This window comes from Nyctereutes procyonoides, unplaced genomic scaffold (assembly GCF_905146905.1).
Source record: "Nyctereutes procyonoides isolate TBG_1078 unplaced genomic scaffold, NYPRO_anot_genome, whole genome shotgun sequence".
NCBI lineage: Eukaryota > Metazoa > Chordata > Mammalia > Carnivora > Canidae > Nyctereutes > Nyctereutes procyonoides.
Window position 1 is genome coordinate 6,076,793 of NW_026575032.1, and position 20,328 is coordinate 6,097,120.

The following is a 20,328-nucleotide window of genomic DNA, read 5'->3' on the forward strand; positions in this document are numbered from 1 at the left end:
AAATTCTGAAACACATTCATAAATATTTCTTAAGAAATATCCTCACCATGCTCACAGGTCATAATGCAGTGGATTTTTCCACCTCATGGACAAATAAAAATATGCTGAGCCTTGTATAGCGTCCTAAATTTTCCAAAGAAATGTCAACCTAATTGTGTGTTTCTGGGATTCTGAAGTATTTATAGACAGCATTTATCTATGATTGTAAAGATAGACTTAATTCATAAATACATAAAAAAGTTAAAATGCAGGTGAAAAACAATTAAATTATATAACATATGACAAAGGATTAGTATATTGACTATATTAAGAATTTTTAAATACTGCAGTAGGAATTTTTAATCTCCTTAGGCAAGGTCAACAAAAGCAAAACAAACAAAACTACACCAAAAAGCTTTTACACAAGAAGAAAAAAATGGTAAACAAAACAAAAAAAGGCAATCTACTGAATGGGAGAAGACATTTGAAATGATATATCCAATAAGGAGTTAATATCCAACACATATAAAGAACTTCTATAACTCAACACCAAGGAAACAAACAATACAAAAAATGGGAAAGAGGGCCTGAATAGACATTTTTCCGAAGACATACAGATGGCCAACAGACACATAAAAAGGTGTTCAACATCACTAATCACAAGGAAATGCAAATTAAAACCACAATGAAATATGACTTTCTGACTACCATCAAAAAATAAAAATAAATAAGAAATAACAAGTGTTGGCAAGGATGTGGAGAAAAGGAAATTCTTGTGCACTTCGGTGGAAATGTAAACTGGTGCAGCCTCTAAGAAAAACAGTACAAAGGTTTCTTAAAAAATTAAAAACAGGACTATCATATGATATGGGCATTTATTTGAAGAAAACAAAGACATTAATTTGAAAAGATACAGGCACCCCTATGTTCACTGAAACATTACTCATAATAGCCAAGATATGGAAGCAACTTAAGTGTCCATTGATAGACGAATGGATAAATATGTGGTATATATACATACAATGAAACATTATTCAGCCATAAAAAAGAATGAAATCTTGCCATTTGCCATGACGTGGATGGAGCTAGAGAGTATAATGCTAAGTGAAATAAGCCAGTCAGAGAAAGATGCATACCATATAATCTCACCATAAGTAGAATTTAAGGAAAAAAAATAAGCAAAAGAAAAAAAAAAGGGGGAGAGACAAACCAAGAAACAGACTCAACTACAGGGAACAAATTGATGGTCTCCAGAAAGGAAGTGGGTGGTGGATAGATGAGATAGGTAATAGGGATTAAGGAGTGCACTTGTGATAAGCACTGGGTGATGTATAGAACTGTTGAATCACTATATTGCACACCTGTGCAATTTTTTGTGGCCTGTGACCCAATAAAAATATCTATTGTCGGGGGATCCCTGGGTGGCTCACTGGTTGAGTGTCTGCCTTCAGCTCAGGGCGTGATCCCAGGTCCAGGGATCGAGTCCCATGTTGGGCTCCCTGCAATGGAGCCTCCTTCTCCCTCTGCCTGTGTCTCTGCCTCTCTCTCTCTCTGTGTCTTTCATAAATAAATAAATATTTTTAAAAAATCTATTGTCCAGGGATCCCTGGGTGGCGCAGCGGTTTGGCGCCTGCCTTTGGCCCAGAGCATGATCCTGGAGACCCGGGATCGAATCCCACATCGGGCTCCCGGTGCATGGAGCCTGCTTCTCCCTCTGCCTATGTCTCTGCCTCTCTCTCTTTCTCTCTCTGTGACTATCATAAATAAAAAAAAAATTAAAAAAAAAATTAAAAAAAAAATCTATTGTTGGGATCCCTGGGTGGCGCAGCAGTTTGGCGCCTGCCTTTGGCCCAGGGCGCGATTCTGGAGACCCCGGATCGAGTCCCACATCGGGCTCCCGGTGCATGGAGCCTGCTTCTCCCTCTGCCTGTGTCTCTGCCTCTCTCTCTCTCTCTCTCTCTGTGTGTGTGACTATCATAAAAATAAATAAAAAAAAATAAAAAATCTATTGTCTTCTAGAAATTTTTTTCAGTAAACTATGAAGGTTTGACATAAAGATTTGTACAAAAGTATGTTGAGGGCCATTTACAATAGCAAAAAATCTTGGAGAAAAAATATATGTTTAGTACTAGGATACTGGTTAAGTAAGTTATGGTTATCTGTGTAATGGTTATGTAGGCACAAAAAAAATCATTTCTCAAAGAATTTTCAAAGGAATAGAAAATGTACTGTAAAGAAAACAATGTGTGAAATATGAGCCCAAATGTGTATATAAAAGTTAGGTTTGTATTAATAGAGAGCAAAATTACTGAAATGATACATATCAAAATGTTAATAGTTACTTCTGGCTGGAAAAATTATGGGAGATTTCTCTTAAAGATTTTTATATATTTATTTGAGAAAGAGAGTGCATGAGCTGAAGGAGAGGCAGAAAGAGAGGGAGAAGGAGGCTCTTCTGCTGAACAGAGAGTATGATGCAGGACTCAATCCCAGGACACCAGGATCATGACCTGAGCCAAAGGCAGACGCTCAACCATTTGAGCCACCCAAGCACTATCTATGGGAGATTTTTATTTTTCATTTTATACAGTTTTCTGTGTTTTTACATATTCTATTTAAAAATATTTATTACATTTACTTTATAAGTTGAAAAAACTACATAACAATTGTGGCAAAACCATAACAACTCTGTAAATCCTAATTATATTCATTTATTTTCTCCTTTGGTTTCTACTTTTTATTTAATTTTTCTATTTTTCAACTTCTAATTTGTAATTTGCCATATACTGTTTGGGCTTTTATTGTAAAATGTCTAAAATCCTAATAGAATCCAGGATAAACATTCAAAATGTAAATAGTTTAGTAGCCTCTTCTGAAACTCCCTTTACATCCATTACCAGATCTAAAACACATGACTAAAATAACACAAGATCTTGAAATGGCTCTTTTTAACCAAAAGCAAAACCACTATACTGTCTTTTCATGTTTAATCCTACATCAGCTGAACATTTTACATAAATTTTCACAAAAACATCATTTGATCTAAGAACATCTGCCAGAGCCTGGAACACATTTTTCCAGTCCTTAAATTGTAGTGTAAATACTATATATATGCTCTCCCAGAGTCTTTGACATATCATAATATCCTTATACACAACTTTTATTTGTGCTATTCATTTGCACAGAAATCTAATACTACTAAAAATACTTTCATATGGGTTATTTCAATTAATCCTCACAACAAGCCTATAAACAGGTATCACTGGACCAATGTAGCAGATTAAAATGTCATGATAGGCACTTATATCTGATTCCTGAGGCTATTATTTTTCTAACAATAATGTGATACTTTCCTTAGTAGCACGAGATTTGGAAATACTGACTCCACAATACATATCATCAATCAGTGCTTTCAGAGAACCATTTTGAGGACCACTAGAGTTTTTGGTTCAGTCCAACATAATACTATTTATTACAACCATGGCCTAAGATTTAAAAAAAAATCTCTGGGAGCCCATATAGCATCATCCATTCATATGTGTCTGTCATGCCAGACAGAACTTTACTAAAACATGTGTGTTGAGTGTATATACTAAGCATACAAAAGACACACAGGAAGAGGCTTTTTCTGTGGACAATAATTAAGTTGAAGAGGTATTCTTCCTTTAAGATAAAATGCAGACTTCTCATTAAAAGTAAAATCTTTCCTTTCAAAATACAAAATAAAATGTTCCTTTTTTAAAAAAAACTCCAGATGGCTAAATGTATGCTTTTAACATTTTTCTGCTTGAGAGTAGTCTTGCCTAACAATTCCCCTGAGACTCCTCTCATTTGGTTCTCTTAAGAGTCTCTTCCTAGACCTCAAACACTGCTACCTTTAAGGAGAATGGCCATTTCCTTTTTCTTCAAAGTTCCTCTTCCAGTGGCTCCTCAATGACTTTCCCTTCTCTCTAATGGCTCCCTTGACAGCTTGCATTCTAGAACATGAGCTGATTCAGCCCCTCTTCTCTCTGCATTTGCACCACCCACGTATCATTGAAGACACTAATGATACAGCTTCTAACAATATGTCTTGGTCATGATGATATTTTCCTGAGTCAGATTTTAGCTTCTATCTTAATTTTTTTGCGATTAAGTACAATCGGGAATTACAAACACAAATGTGAATCTTCCCAATATCCTAAGCTTTTGTCTACAACTAAAAAAGTAGGTGCCACTGCATTTTAATGGGGATAATTCATGAATAATGACCACAGAACCAGAGAGCTATTTCAACAGCAGGAAAATCAATATGATGAAAAATGAAGTGTTTGTGGAGAGGGAAAGACCTACCCCTTTGTGATATCAACCTAATTAAAAATCCTAAAACCTGTAACAAATGAGACTTCTCTACATACTTTCAGCCACTTTTCCTCCCCAAATAGTTTTATTATAGGATTTTTTACTGAAGACATCAAGTGAAAGATTCTTGAACAAATATATAAGCACCAAGGTGTTAGCATTCTGGATGTATTTGATGAAAATTTGAGCTCAGATTTTCTAAGACATGTAAAAATGTCTAAGTCTGCCTAAATAAGTGTCTATCTTAGGAAAGTGGTCAGAAATGTTGATGCTTTCAACTATCACTTTGAATTTGTGCAAAGCATTAACCATCATTATATTGAAAGATCCATAGTTTAGCCTTCTCTGCTCTCACATGTGCTTAGCCTTGACTTTGCCAAAAAAGTGGGCATTTTGCCTCCAAAAACAACAAGTGGTTGTATTCTGCATATTTTCATCTCCTCTTGATGACACCCCTGATTGCATCTAACCTGCCAGCAGAACTGGACTGAAAAAACAAGAGCTTTCATTTGGCCACAAGAACAAAGAACAATTGTTTCTGTTAAGCAGTGAAGTTTCTAATGCAGCCAGAGGTTACAGAAAGAATCTTCATAAGGAAAAGAGAAAAAAATCCCCATCATGTCAGCACTGTCAGTGACCAAAGCCATACTCCAATGTATGACCTATGGCCCTCAAAGCAGAGGAATATTTCTTCCTCTATAAAGTGAGTGTTATTTGATTAAATGAATGTTTCTCTAATAAATAGCATACTAAAGGTCTTTTGAAAAGCTCTGAACAATCCTCTCATCTGTAGCCAAATAAAAGATATACTGGCAAAAACAAAACTTTCATCCAAATTAATAATGTCTTTATATATCCCTGTCCAGATCTGCATTGGCTCAAGACTTGGAGGCATTTCTCCAGTAATCATTCTCTAACCATTGAGTTTTCAAGCAAGCCAGCATCCTCTGTATTAAGGTTAACGGGTCCTGCTTCTAAGGGTATCTTTGTCTTCCTGATCATTACCACTGTGTGATATTAATTAATCACAAAGGAGCAGATTATTTCATATGTTGGTACAAAGGCACTTTGGATCCCATTTAAAATTCAAAAATAAAATATAACCTAACTTCACTACAAGATATAAATTGTCTCTCCCCACTCTCTTTATCTTCATGATTCTTACATTTTTGAAATCTGATTTGTTGGAAGGAATAGGATATCTGTACATTTTGAAAATGGCATTAGTAAAGAGAAAACTAGTGAAACTTCAGGAACTCTAATGAGTTTATCATCATGGACTATCACCTTTTGGGCATCATTCCAGACCAAAATCATTGCTCATTCGGGTACTCATTTGTATACTTCTTGGTGGTGGCTGGAGAATTAAGCAGTCAAATTATGTCTCACTTCCCAATGTGAGCCTTGCCCATATTTAATGATCTCTGGCAAGAGTAAATGAACACATATATTCCTTCTCATAATATATACCACCACAACCTGAGAGATGAACACAAAATAAATAGCACAATCATTTAGTCTTCAAAATGAACTAATTTCTCCCTGAGAGCAAGATATAATGAGATATGGATTCTAGTATCACCTCTGTAACTCCATAAATTCACTTCCTCGACAATTAGGACTCTGACTCAGAACAGGTTTCCCATATCTAGGATGGGTTTAGAGTGGGGTACCCCGGTCTACAGTTACTGGCATGAAGAAAACACAAAGATGAGTTCAGGAACCAAGGACAGAGTTTGAAGTGTCAGTCACAAAAGGGGGCCAGGTATTCAGTAAAAATTAAAATAATAAGCTATTATGTATTCATTTCTTATTCTACTTACCTGTTTCAATCTTACAACAACCTCATGAAGGTTTATTCTTAGAGGTATATTATCTAAGGTATAAGATAAACAATTTAGAACAAAGAGCCAAAGTACAATGGCATAAACAAAGCAAAAGTTGGTCATTCTCTTGTGTAAAATTCCACGACAGGTAAAGGTTCTGCTCTACGAGGCTGTTCACGGACTCTGCTGCTGGGGCACCTCTAACTCAATTTGTAGTTTCCATCTCTGTGTCCAAAGTGACTGCTGAAGGTGTCACCATGATCCAGTGAGTGTAAAACAAGAAATAGAAAGTTCAGAGAAAGTAGTAAGCCTCTGAGAAGTGTGCAGGAAGTTGCACACATCACTTCCTTGCAAACAAGCAAGATGTGGAAAGATTTACTGAGGTGTCTTTGCATTCAGAGTCTTTAATAATGGGGTTACCCTGGAGAGCAATGTATGGAATATGTGTGGTTTAAATCATTGCTATTTATCTGTGATTTTGAGTAAAACACTGACACTCTCTGGACCTCCATTTCTTTATATGTAAAATGCTAAAGTTCAATAATATTTCCAAGGACCCCTGAGGCTCCAAAATTTTATGATTATGTTTTAAAACATGTACATATAAATACAAAATGAAAATGTGCTACAGATTAAGAATTTAGATGAGCCACAATTTTGTTCAATCTGTCACACACTGAGCTTTGGAGAAGCTGCCCCTTTTCTCCAATTTTTACTATTTGATAGCCACCTTATCCAAAGTGAGTTCTATGTAACATTAACCCCATAAAATGCTCTGGAAAACAAGGCATTTTAATTGGAATACAGTTGACCCCTGAATAAGGCAGGGGCTAGGGGTATCAACCCCCATATAGTTCAAAATCTGTATGTAACTTCTGTCTTCCCAAAAACTTAACTACTAAATAGCCTACTGTTAACTGGAAGCCTTACCGATAACATTAACAGTTGACTAACACATATTTTGTACATTATATGAATTATATACTGTATTCTTACAGTAAAGTAAGTTAGAAAAAAAAGGAAAATGTTATTAAAAAAATCACAAGAGAAGATATATTTATGGTACTGTATTATATAAGTGAATCCATGCAGTTTAAACCCCTGTTTTTGAAGGGTTAACTGTACTTTTGGTTGTAAGTGGGGAAAGAAAAAGAAATAAATTAGGGAAACTAGAGAATATTTATAAGGAATATGAAATGTCACATGGAACCTAAGGTCAGGAATGTGACTAGGCTCAGAAGCAGCTAGATCAAAGGACTCAAGAGCTCCTAGGACATATTCTCTTTCCCTCCTTCCTGCTTAATTCTCCTCTTCCTTAGTAAAAACCAGTCTCCTTTCACTACATAGTGAGAAGGAAGGCTACAAAGTGTCATAATTTACCCACAGTCCAGGAACCCGTGCAAGATTGGCTCCATTCTCTTTCAGTTCCAAACTCAGAAATTCTGGAACAAATACTCACTGGTCCCGCTGAATCAACTTTTCCTTCAGGCAAAGCAACAAAAGGCAGACTCACACTGTAATATTTACATTTAAGAAGTAATTCCTAGAAAGAGTTCTGGATCCGTAACTCATAGGGGCACCTATATAAATTTAGAAAATTCTGCCTTACTATAGACCCTTCTTAGAAAGAATATTAGCAGAATTAAAGCTATAAAAATCCTGAACTGTTTAAATTCATCTTCCTCACAAATTTTATGAAATTGAAAAAAAAAGCTTAGGGGTACCTGGGTGGCTCAGTGGTTGAACATCTGCCTTTGGCTCAGGGCATGATCCGAGGATTCTGGGATCAAGTCCTGCATCAGGCTCCTTGCAAGAAGCCTGCTTCTCCCTCTCTGTCTCTGTCTCTCTCTGTATGTCTCTCATGAATAAATAAATAAAATCTTAAAAACAAAAGCTTATATACATATATATATATATATATATGCCTAGTATATATGAAAATTGTTCCCTAGAAATTAATATGTCACTAATTCCAATTGAATTTATTTCAGAATAATTACTCTGTGGCTCATCAACATTATCAAATAGCTTGTATGTCTCCATATTAATACTCTAGGTACCCTGGAAACTCAGTAAGAGATGAACTAACCCTCTGAATATTTGGAAATCCAGAAGAAATAAGACAATGCAAAATGCTTAGGATTTTTAGATATATTATGATAAATAATTAATTCATGGAAACAAGATTAGAGAAAGGTATGGTCTCTCCTCTGAATTCTGCTGAGAAAGGACATCCTTTCTGCAGTGGCAGTAGCATTAACTATCAAACCAAATCACAATAAAGCACTGCCTCCTCCCAAAATAACATGCAGTTTTAGCACAGTGTGATAAATGGCACATAATTGGTATTAACCAATGCTTCAGTAGTCTTGAAAGAGAAAGAAGTAATCACTCCTGGTTTGGGCATGAAGCAAAGGACTTAAAGGATGAGTAGGCCTATATCAAGTAAACACTGAAGATACCTCTCTAGCAGAATTCTAAGATTAGGAAAAAGTATGAACAAAGATACAGAAGTGAAAAGCTCAGGACACATTCTGAAAATGGTAAATTATGTATATAGGTCAGTCATAAGCTACAGTATATGCCTAAAAGTAGTAGAAAGTAAGGAGTAAAAGGGATTATATCTGAATTTTGGAGGATTTTAAATGCTAACTTAAGGAATTTAGACTTCACTCAAGAAGCAGGAAGGTGATTTTCACGGTTTCATGTTCTGTTTTTTGTTTTTTCAAGAAATTGCTTTGTTTAAGATATTGTTATAAGAAACTTAATACACCAAGGATGTGCTGGAAAAGACAGAATGCACAGACAAGAGAAGCACTTAATCTTTTCCTTGAGATGGCTGATCGTGTTGTAGCCAAAGATGGCTACAACAATAGCTCACATCCTCCACGGTCTTCTTACATGTGACATCAGTATTACTCCCATCAATTGATGGAGTCTGTGTCCTCTCTCCCTTGAAGCAGAGTGGACTTTTGTGACTTCTTTGACCACTAGAGTACAGCAGAATTGATGGTATATGACTTTTAAAACTAGATCATAAAAAACTAAGCACTTAAGCCTTGTTTTCTTGGGATAGTAACTCTTGAAACCCATTTACCCAGCTGTGAAGTTCAAACCAGAGGAATTTGAGAGGTCAGATGGAGAGACCACAGTGTAGATGTTCCAGCCGACAGTACACCTAAGATCTCAGCCAACAACCAGCATCGACTTCCAGACATCTGAGAATAGATGCCTCCAAATCTCCCTACACCCCAGCCACAGAATCATTCCCAGAATTCAAGTCTTCCAAGCTGAAGCCCAAACATTGTGAAGTAGAAACAAACCAAATTTTCTGTATAATAGCCTTGGACGGGGAACTCCCCTGGGGCTAAGTGAAATTTTCAGGAGGGACGACAGAGCTATGAACCATCAGCTTGAAAATCTGGGTGGAAAACAAGAGAATCCACTACAGTCTACCACTGCACTCTGCAGATTGATTCCCTCTTGTTGTAAATTCATTCCTCCTGGAAAGAGTTTCTACCATGTTCTGATTGCTTTTGTTTTCTGAGAACACTTACCAGAGAAGTGTCTTAGTGGAATCCACTGCAGCCCCCACCCTTACATCTCTTAAAGCTGTAACTATTAATCAACATCCCTCTTTCCATCTCCTTTTCTAGACTCCCCTTATCTATGGCTAGTAGCTCTAATTTATGCTAATTCTAGTGACAGACAATCCCCTGTTCTCCAAAAAGTAAACACACAGAACATATAGCCTCCCCTCTTGCCTCTAAAGTTTAGACTGAAATCACATTTTTCCCCCATAATCTCCTGGCCATTTTCATTGAAACACTGAGAGCATGGAGTAGGCAAACTGCAAGGTAGAAGGACTCAGACCTTCATCTCTGTGGGTCTGAATTCCTATATTTCAGGATTCAGGCTGTGGCTCTCCTCGGGCTCTCCTCAGGATACGGCTGAGGGGCATGGGAGCACAAAGAGATGTTCAAATGAATCATCTAAATTCCAAACATAGTATTCCCTTCCCATGTTGTCTAGCAGCAACCCTACCTCTTCCTGATGAACAGGGTCACTTATCACGGCCCAAGTGCTGACTCCATTCTTGCTAACTGCCTCCTTGCCACAGGAGCCCAAAGTGATCATGGGGTTTATGAAGCACTATGCTTCTTTCTTAGGGGAAGACAAGATGCAGATGATCTGTCCTTTACTTTGGAAGGAACACTGCAACATGTCCCAGTCTGTTAGATTCTAAAACACTTCACTAATGCTATAGGTGCTTGAATCTTCATAAGATTCCTCCCCTTCCTCTACATACCAAGTCTTCCAATGTACTTGCCTTTTCTTGTGCATTTGGTTCAACTGCTATGATACCATCAGTATAGTAGACCAATAAGACATAGTAAGATGTTCTGTGCAATGTCCAGACACTCCAAGTCCTTTGGACAATATTATGACAAAAGGCAGAAGAGTTAATATAGCCCGAGGAAATATTAGAAAAGTATGCTGAATGGAAAATATCTCTGATCTTCCTTCTTAGTAAGTATGACCTTAGAAAGTTTTAATGCTTCAGTTTTGTCTTCTATAAAAGAAGGATTAAATATAGTACCTATTTCCTAAGTTGTTAAAAGGATTTTAAAAAGTTAATAGAAAATGTCTAGCTAGCTTCTGATAAAGGTAAGCACTCAACAATATTAACTTTGAAAATTAGATGATATTAGTCATTGTCAGTGTTCTTCATTATCTTCTAATCATAAATATCCTCGTTTGTTTTTTTATTTGCAAACAAATTCAAGAGGTTGATGTCAGTCTAAGGAGAAATTATCACTCTATTTGAAATAATCAACCCTTCTGGTCAGAGCCTCTTAACAGTACAAAAAGCCCAAGAGCATATCATATGGTCACTTATAACCTGTTCTATCTACCATTCCACCTTGACTCCTTGACCTTGACCTTTAGAAAAAGTCACTTTTAAAAAGCACTAATCGTAACATATTTCGCATTTAGAGTTTATTAAGAGTTCTACTGCTCAACAGGCAGAGTTATACAACTGGTCTCAATCCTGATATGACTAGGATTAAGAGTTTATGATAATCCTGCAACATTTACCAGAAACATTCAACAAGTCAAGTTTCTACTTGATATATTACACATACCATAAAAATTAAGTGACCAGCTTCTAATACAAGAGCAGAGCATTCAGTCTTCTCAAATTATCTGTTCTACATCTTCTAGAGAAACAGAAAAAGTTCACAAAAATTTGTCCAGTTCAGAAAACAACACTATGTAAAAGCAGTATTACATGTGTTTGGTTAACTCCCAAATCCACCAGTTAAGCATGAGATCTTAGGAAAGTTAATCTCTATTACTTTTAGTTTCCTCAAACATAGAGTGAGAAGGATATTAATAGGGTTGCTTTGAATGAATGAAATAACTCCTATAAAATTACAAACAATAGCTAATCAATAGTAACTATCATCATAAATGTCAGCTATCATTATGACATTATATACTATGAAAGTTACTGTTTATTTTCATTTCTACCTTGAATTGGGGTCTTTAAATGGTTGCTTTATTGAAGATCTGTTCTCTTTATTAGTTTATAGAATTTAACATAACCAACTAACGTATGAAGAGGAAAAAACTTATTTTCAAATTCCTACTTTATAAACTGAAACACATTATGATGTAACATTAACATTCATTTAATGACTTAATTTTTAGAAAAGAGCAAATCAATTCAATTTACACAGAAAACGCATTCAACTCATTACTTTCCTCACTGTATTTCTCACATAAAATGTACCTCAACTGAATGCACATTGGCAGACATGAAAAAAGTCTCCATCATTCTTATATACTTTGTTCTTTCATCTATGTTTATATTTTTCAAACACTAGGTCTATAGCTCTTCTGGAATATTTACCCATCTTTCTTGGGACTAAGTTTGGCCCACTGTATCTTTATACCATAAGAGCTCCAATGGGAAGTAAGCAACACTAATTCATGTTAATATTAATGACAAACAGACTATCCTTTGCTTTCCAAAGAGTGAGCACATGGAACAAACATTCTCTCCTCCCCCTTCTAAAACTCAGAATGAAATCTCATTTCTCCTCCATATTCCCCTGGCCATTCTATTGGGATGCTATTAGGTGAATTGAACATATTGGTGAAAACTCTAAAACTGAGAAGCAATGTTTTTACCTTTCTTTGTTGAGTTCTTAATTTCACAAGGGTTATCTAGAGCTGATATGTACCCAGGGGGAGGGAGGGAATTGTATTTCTCTTCATGCGAGAAAAGAAAAAGAAAGAAAGAAGAGTGTGAGGAGGAAGAGGAAGAGGGAGAAGAGGGAGAAGAAGGAGAAGAAGGAGGAGGAGGAGGAGGAGGAGCAGGAGGAGGAAGAGGAGAAGAAGAAGAAGAAGAAGAAAGGAAGAAGAAGAAGAAGAAGAAGAAGAAGAAGAAGAAGAAGAAATGAAAGAAAAGCAAGCTCTTTAATCTCTTGCCTAGTTCCAATGAAATTTAGCCAAGAAAATACTTCAGTCAGTAAAAATTAGTATGTGAAAGTAGAATACAGAAAAAAATAACCTTGCTTCCAATTATATTTCTCAAGGTCTAATCAACAATTAGTGGAAAAGTCAGGATTGCTTTTTGAAATTTCTAACTAAAAAGTAAGTTGATTTTTCTTTTCTTAATCTAGAAAAATTTTTGGAATAAAAATCATTGCTAAGCAAGTAAGCTTTATAAAAAGACTTGAATTTTTTAACTGTGGAAATACTGTGTTCAAAATAAAGTTTTACTGAATCTATTAAAAATAATAAAACCAAAGTAAAACACGGATGTAACACATGCATGATAAGGTTGCACACTAAAGCATATTAAGGAAGTATTCATTATACCATAAGTATCTTTTTAGGTTATCTTAGTGATTTCCTACTATCAGATTTATACATTGTACATGAATGCTGTGATTAATTCATAAATGCAGGTCCATTAAAATAAAACAAGTACATAAATATATATGAAGTTTGTATCATTCTAAGACCAATTCATATTTCATCAATATTTGAGTGTCCATCTAGTGACAGAAACTTTAATAACTGTATCTCACATAAGTTATATTATTTAATCTAGAGTTAATACAGTGGGATATGTTTAAGAGCATGGCTTCTAGAACCAGACTGCCTCAGCTCATAATCTCAGGCCTATCACTTACTAGTTGTATAATCTTGAACCCAAAAACTACTTTAACTTCACTGTGTCTCAATGTCCTCATCCAAAAAATGGCAACAATAGTTTTAACCACTTCATAAGGTGGCATGGAGATTAAATCCAAATGTATATGTGTAAATTCTCAGAACAGTATTCAGAAAATATAAGCTACTATTACTCATGAGGTAAATATTATTTTTGGCCTATTATACATGAAAATCACGGCTCCGTCATTGACTTGTCAAGATTTTCTCAGGTACTTATGAAGGAATAAGCAATTTTACATTATCTCAGTCAGAAGAATGAGTATCTGTGGTTACAAAGTGACTTAGTAATCCATACTTAACTGTATTTTTGGAGGTAGATAGATACTGGCTTTAATAGACAGCTTTCCTCATTTCCAGCCTTGATGTTGAATTTAATAATGCCATAGACAAATGCTTTCAGACCAAATCCTGCCACACACAAATTTTTAATTAAAGGAAGTCATAAAAATACTAATGCAGCAACCACTTGTATAGGCTCAATGAAGTACCAGCTCTCTATAGTTTCAGGTATTCAACAGCATCCTCCATAAAGGGATAATGCAAGGCAGAAAAGGCAATGTTCTAGAGGCAGGATTCAGCTAGCCCAGTAGGAGCTGGGCAAAGAACAAAAACCTTCAGGTGAGTGAACTTAGACCAAATGGTTTGAGATCCTAAACTGAGGGCTCATTCTCAAGGAATGAAGGTGGGATCCCTGGACGGCTCAGCGGTTTAGTGCCTGCCCAGGGTGTGATCCTGGAGTCCCAGGATTGAGTCCCACATCGGATTCCCTGCATGGAGCCTGCTTCTCCCTGTGCCTCTGTCTCTGCCTCTCTCTCTCTGTGTCTCGTGAATAAATAAAATCTTTTTTAAAAAATCAAGGAATGGAGGCTGTCAAGTACACTATTCTGAAATCCCATTTATGAAGGAGTCTCACTCCAATATACCTAGCCAATCACAGATAAACATCTTGAACATAACAAATTTTACCAATGAAAAAACATTTTCGCATCCAGTACTAATCACCATACCATCTGGTGTTGATCTGAGACAAAGAGAGCTTAAAGCTTGGCTTCAACACCTCCAAAGTGTTGGGATTTGATTGGAGCCTCACAAGTGCTTGCCAATACTCCCCCCAAAACATATATATTCCTTATTTGGTTCTTTTAAATTTAAACCACATCCCACCCCACACACACATATACATACAACATTGCTTATGCTTGTGTTTTAAATTATAGACAATAAAACATATTATTCTTTAATTCTCTAGAAATTTCTTCTTCTAAACTGACATCTTTAGAGTTTACCAAACTGTTTCAGTTCAGTAGTTCCACTACTACACAGATCTTCAAATTCCTGACTTCTACTTAGGCAGTATCCATGTGCCTGAAACTAGTTTCAGTCGACAAACAACTATTCTATCAGATATCAGTATTAGATAATAACAAAATGTATGTTCTGCTCTTCCTTCTGTCTTCTAATGCCAGTATATTTATTATTTAACCTTACTGAGACCTACAGTCTCTGACCCCATTTTCTACCTTATATAAGACAGTAGAAAGTAATGTAGCATGTAAAGCTAGAACAGCAGTAACTCAAACTGAACACACTCAAAATTAAAACTGTTGAAAAACACTCCATATTCTGTCCCCAGACCCGACTACTCAACTACTATGGATCTCTATTTCAAACTACCCTAGCTAGCACAAATGATGTCAGTTCAATGGGCATTCTTCCCCTTATACTCATAGCTTTTTCCTCTTTTTGAGTTCTCTACCTCTACTCTTATAGTCTTCTACTGTCTTATATCACCTTTTTTTTTTTTCAGTTTACTTTGGGAGTTCTAATTTCTCTATTTACCTTAAGTATTCATATTGCCCGTGATTTGTTTTCAGTCCAAGTCTTAGTTTGCATGCTCTTAATAAACCCATCCATTACTATCTATATCCTGAAAATTCCTGTATTTCTAGATCCAGGCTGACTTCTTCCTTTAGTTCTGAACCTATGCCATCCATCAATTGATTGGACTCTCCACTCAGATATTTTACTAACAACTCACACTTATGACCAACGATGAACCCAACATCTGTCTCCTCCCATACTCTTCCACCACTACAAACCCATCATCCTCCCTTCTATTTCCTGTTTCTGAAATTGAAATTACCATTCTCTAATCATCCAAATCAGAACCATAGCTGTCATTCTAAGTACTATATATTTTCTCATTCCTCATTTACATTTGAAGTTCCTCTCAAGGAAATAGTTCCTCTCAAGTTTACCTGCTAAATGTGCTTTAGTTCTTCCTTCTTCTATTCTTATCGAAGTTTTAAGATTTCCTCATTTCTTATCTGGATTACTGCAATGTCTTCTAAATAGTTAGTTTCCCTTTTCCTTCATTTGCCTTCCCCCTCCAGTCCCTCCTATATATAACACCATAGTGATCTAAAATGTAAATTAATTGAAGTCATAGCTCAGCTTCTAGTGATTTAATGGATATTATAGCTTTCCTGATAAATTCCATATACTTTAGAATGTGTATGAAGTATTTAAAATGGCCATCTGACCCTTCAATCACATCTTTCACCTAAGACACTGATCTCCTCGAATTATGTTAAATACACCATATTCTCTACACCCTACTCACCTGCTACTATACATACACAATATCCATTCTTCCAACTCCCACTCTATTACACTTTTCATTGTTTAGCTCAGATTTCACCTTCTCCAAGAGGTTTTCCTTTACTTTCCTAATGGATTCAGAGATCCTCCACACAATCTAGTCCATGAATCAGATCTTACTGATGTTGGTTTATCTATCTTTCCCATTAGAATCACTAAAGAATGGCACTGACTTCTCACAGGGCTAAACAGTGCTTGAAATTAGAGTGGAACACTTAATTGCCTGATGAGTGACTGCCATATATCCAAAGAGATAAAGAGGACTTCTGGGTTTCTTGCTGTTCAGCATCCTGATGATAGGCCCACAAAGGGGTCAGATCAGTCTCTTTATTTAATACATGTCCTTTAAGAATTTTCTCTATAGAAGTGACAATTACTATAACTTTGCTTCTACTGATTATTTAATGCCATCTATATTTTGTAACTGATTGATTTAAAGTATTATTAAATGGATTGACTCATTGAGTTAACCCACAAGTATAAATCAGTAACTTCATGAAAATATCCTTATTGAGTTCCTATTTCAAACAAAGGTCCCTAAATTACATAATTTGGATACCTCTGTCATTTTCTAATGAGGTCTTTAATGTCAAGTTTAGGAGTTATTGCTCAGCTAAAAAGAAATAATACTTAAAAGGAATAATAGTTATTAATAATTGTTATTATTTGAGCATTTACTCAGTTTTATGCAAGGTGTATACATAACATAGTTTTCAATCATGGGAAAACTCTGCCCTCCAGGGGACATTTGTCAATGTCTAGAGACACTTTTGGTTATCAAAACTGTGGGAGAGGTGCAACTGGAATCTAGTGGGTAGATATCAAGATGTTGCTGAACATCCTACAAGGAATATAGGACAGCCCCCACAACAATCCTCACAGTGAAGAATTATTCAGCCCCAAATATTAATAGTGCTGAGGCTGAGAAATCCTATTTAGCTCCTAGCAACTCTGTATGATAAGATGGTATTTATCCCATGTTACAAATAAGAAAATAAGACCTTGAGAATGAAGTATTTCAGATTACTTAGTTTACAAGTGGTGGGACCAAAATTTGAACCCATGTCTGTGGAACCCTAAACACATACTTTCTTCAGTAAAGAATGATACCTCTACCAAAATATTAGTAACTATGATTTTTAAAATATAGCTATCTCATATGTGATTTATGATATACTGTACAATCATACCTTCCAAAATAAAATACAGAAAAGTTAAAAGTAGTTGCAGGTCAATTCTTTACAGATGACTATGAGAAATATGTGGACTTACATATTTTTTAAAATTATGATTAGAGATGATATAGTAGTTTTGTGTTTCTAATGAGTTTTATTTCTCAATTACCTAACTCAGCAATAAAGTTGTTAATCTGTGAAGCCTAAGGTTATTTAAATTGATATACATTTACATGCATTACCATTAATTCTCAAAACAACCTTTCAAGGTAGGTGTTATTTTCTCCATATTACAAATAATAAAACAATATTTGGTTCCAATGAACTCAACTACTCTTCGGAAAGGCTAGAGAACAGATGTTAAAAACAGCTTCTATAGGTTTTAAGCTACCAGTAGTTGACAAAGAGTTTCTAAAAAAAACTCAAATAATCCAGATCTATTTCTTAATGAGAATCTGTTCATTCTTTGATAATCATGCCAGCTTTCTCTACACATCTTTTGTTATTGTTGTTGTCATTTTTTTTAGTTTCAGAGGTAGAGTTTAGTGATTCATCAGTTCCATATAACATGCAGTGCTCATTACTTCAAGCACCCTCCTATAATGTCCATCATAATGGCTTCTCCCTCTGCCTATGTCTCTGCCAGTCTCTCATGAATAAATAAATAAAATCTTTTTTTAAAAAAAAGTCTCATGGTTTATCTCCCTCTCTGATTTCATCTTATTTTTCCCTCCCTTCCTGTATAATCATCTGTTTTGTTTCTTAAATTTCACACATGAGTGAAATCATAACTGTCTTTCTCTGATTAACTTAGTTCTCTTAGCGTATTACTCTCTAGTTTCATCCACATCATTGCAAATGGTTAAGATTTCATTTTTTTATGGCTGAGTAATACTCTTTTTAGCATGACCAGTTATAAGCTTCCTTTTTATAGTTTTTCTCCACTAAATTTGAGAAATTGTTCAATGGCAAATCACTGATTAGTCCATGGTTTTACATGTATAATGTTCCCTATGAATCAGTAGAATTTCTACAACTAAGGCTAATAGTACTCTTGTAATCAGTACTAGCTTTGAATCCCAATGTTCAGTATTTACTAAATATACGTTCCTGTTCATACCTTGTCATTTTTCCATTAAAGGAAATGATAAATTAACCTCATATTTAATAAACACAATACATATGGAACCTTCCTAGGATACATGTATTCACTACAAGTTGAGAAAAAATAGAAATTACATAACACTAATTTCTATGGTTAGATGTTTTCTCTTAGAAAAGTATTTCTCATAATTCAACTCTATTTAGTCAGTCACATAATTAAAACAATAAGTTGAGTCACATGTATATTTATACACACCATGGTGTACATTATCTCCAAGTTTCCTGGAACAGCACATGTTTAATTCATCATAAAGATAACATACACATATATAAACACACACATAAACAAACACATATATATCATTATACATATAGCATGTATATGTGTGTTTTCTATGATAAATAAAAGAAATAAAGGCACTACTCAACCAGTAATTTTTTAAGTATTTGCTTTCAAGCTAGAAAGGAGAATTTTATCTCACATCATCCAGTTCGGAAAATCCAAGGATAAAGCTTAAAACAACAATAGAAAAATTAATAGAAAAGAACATATAAGAATATCTTAAAGTGTGGCTCTTTTTAACCCTAAGAATTCTTTAAAAATACATAAAGTTTGGGGGCTGTACTCCTTGATCCATTTATATCTCTCCTGTGCCATCTAGCGTTTTTAGGCAATTACTATGACTCCAGAGTCTAGAATAACCTGTTAACACTTAGCTGACACTGAGCTTGTCTGCATAGTCAGCCGCAGGCAAACAAAAAGTATCTTAAATTTGGGCTGCAAAAGAGTGGATTTATTGGGTTATGAAAAAACTGCAAATGAGTAGGACTTTAATAGCAAAGGGGAAAGCTTTAAAGTTAAGTTCAGGAACTGTGGCTAACAGATGTTGAGAAAATAATGCACAATGGAGCTATTGAGTCTCATTAGACTAATATACTATACTAATAGAAGCTGAATTTTGATCTGAGGCTGCACATCTGTATGGGAGAAAGTAATATGAAAAGGATAGAATGAAACAGAACTATCCTTCCTTATTCGCAGGCAAACAGTTTTGTCTCTCTTGTGTTCTGGTTACTGTACCAGACTTGGTCATAATACCCACTATTAGAAGTGGCTGTCATGGGTACTTCATCCTCTCAGAGTAAAATCCATCTTCACAACTTTATCTAAATGTGCCATTAAAAACATAAGTTCCTAGCATGGAGCCAGGTAGAGATCTTTTCCTTCAAGTTCTTGGATTTTAATTCTTTCTTGGCAGTATACTATACCATCAAATATAAATTACTTAATATATTCATATATAGAAATATTTCTCAATTTATGCTTAAAATTCCTGATTCAAGAAACTCAAATAACCCAACTCTATTTAGATAATGGGCTGAATAAATAAAACCTAGTGAATTGACTCCATCCTGAATCAATTTAGTTTTGTGCACAAAAATAAGCCCTGTCTGTTCAGGTCTAATTAATACATACTTAACCAAAATTAATTGATTTTTCCGCCCAAAAGGTGAATGTATGCTACTGTTTCTCATCCGAATTTCACTTCATCTGCTTTTTTAATTTTACAGGAATCTTTATTGTAAGAAAAGATGGGGGAATGTACATATCTACTTTTGTTCCCCGGCATTCTAAGAAAGTAGAAACAAGGGTCATGACTAACCACTAGTAAGAGGAAAGGGGAAGTTAGTTCTTAAAGTCATCAATGCAGTTTGTAAAATAAAACTGGGCTTGATAGTTATTTTTAAACTCTTTCCAACCTTTATGGTCAATCATTACATTGATGAATTATCAGTGTGATAACAGGTATTATTGCAGATAATGTGCCAAGTCCTATACTCACCTCTTTATTTACATTTTGTCAACCAATCCTCACAAGCACCAAGTTAGGAAACTGAAGCTTAACTAGGTAAGTTCATGTAAATCCCCCAAGGTCACAGATGGCAGAACTGAAGCTTAACTAGGAGGGTTCATGTAATTCCCCCAATCT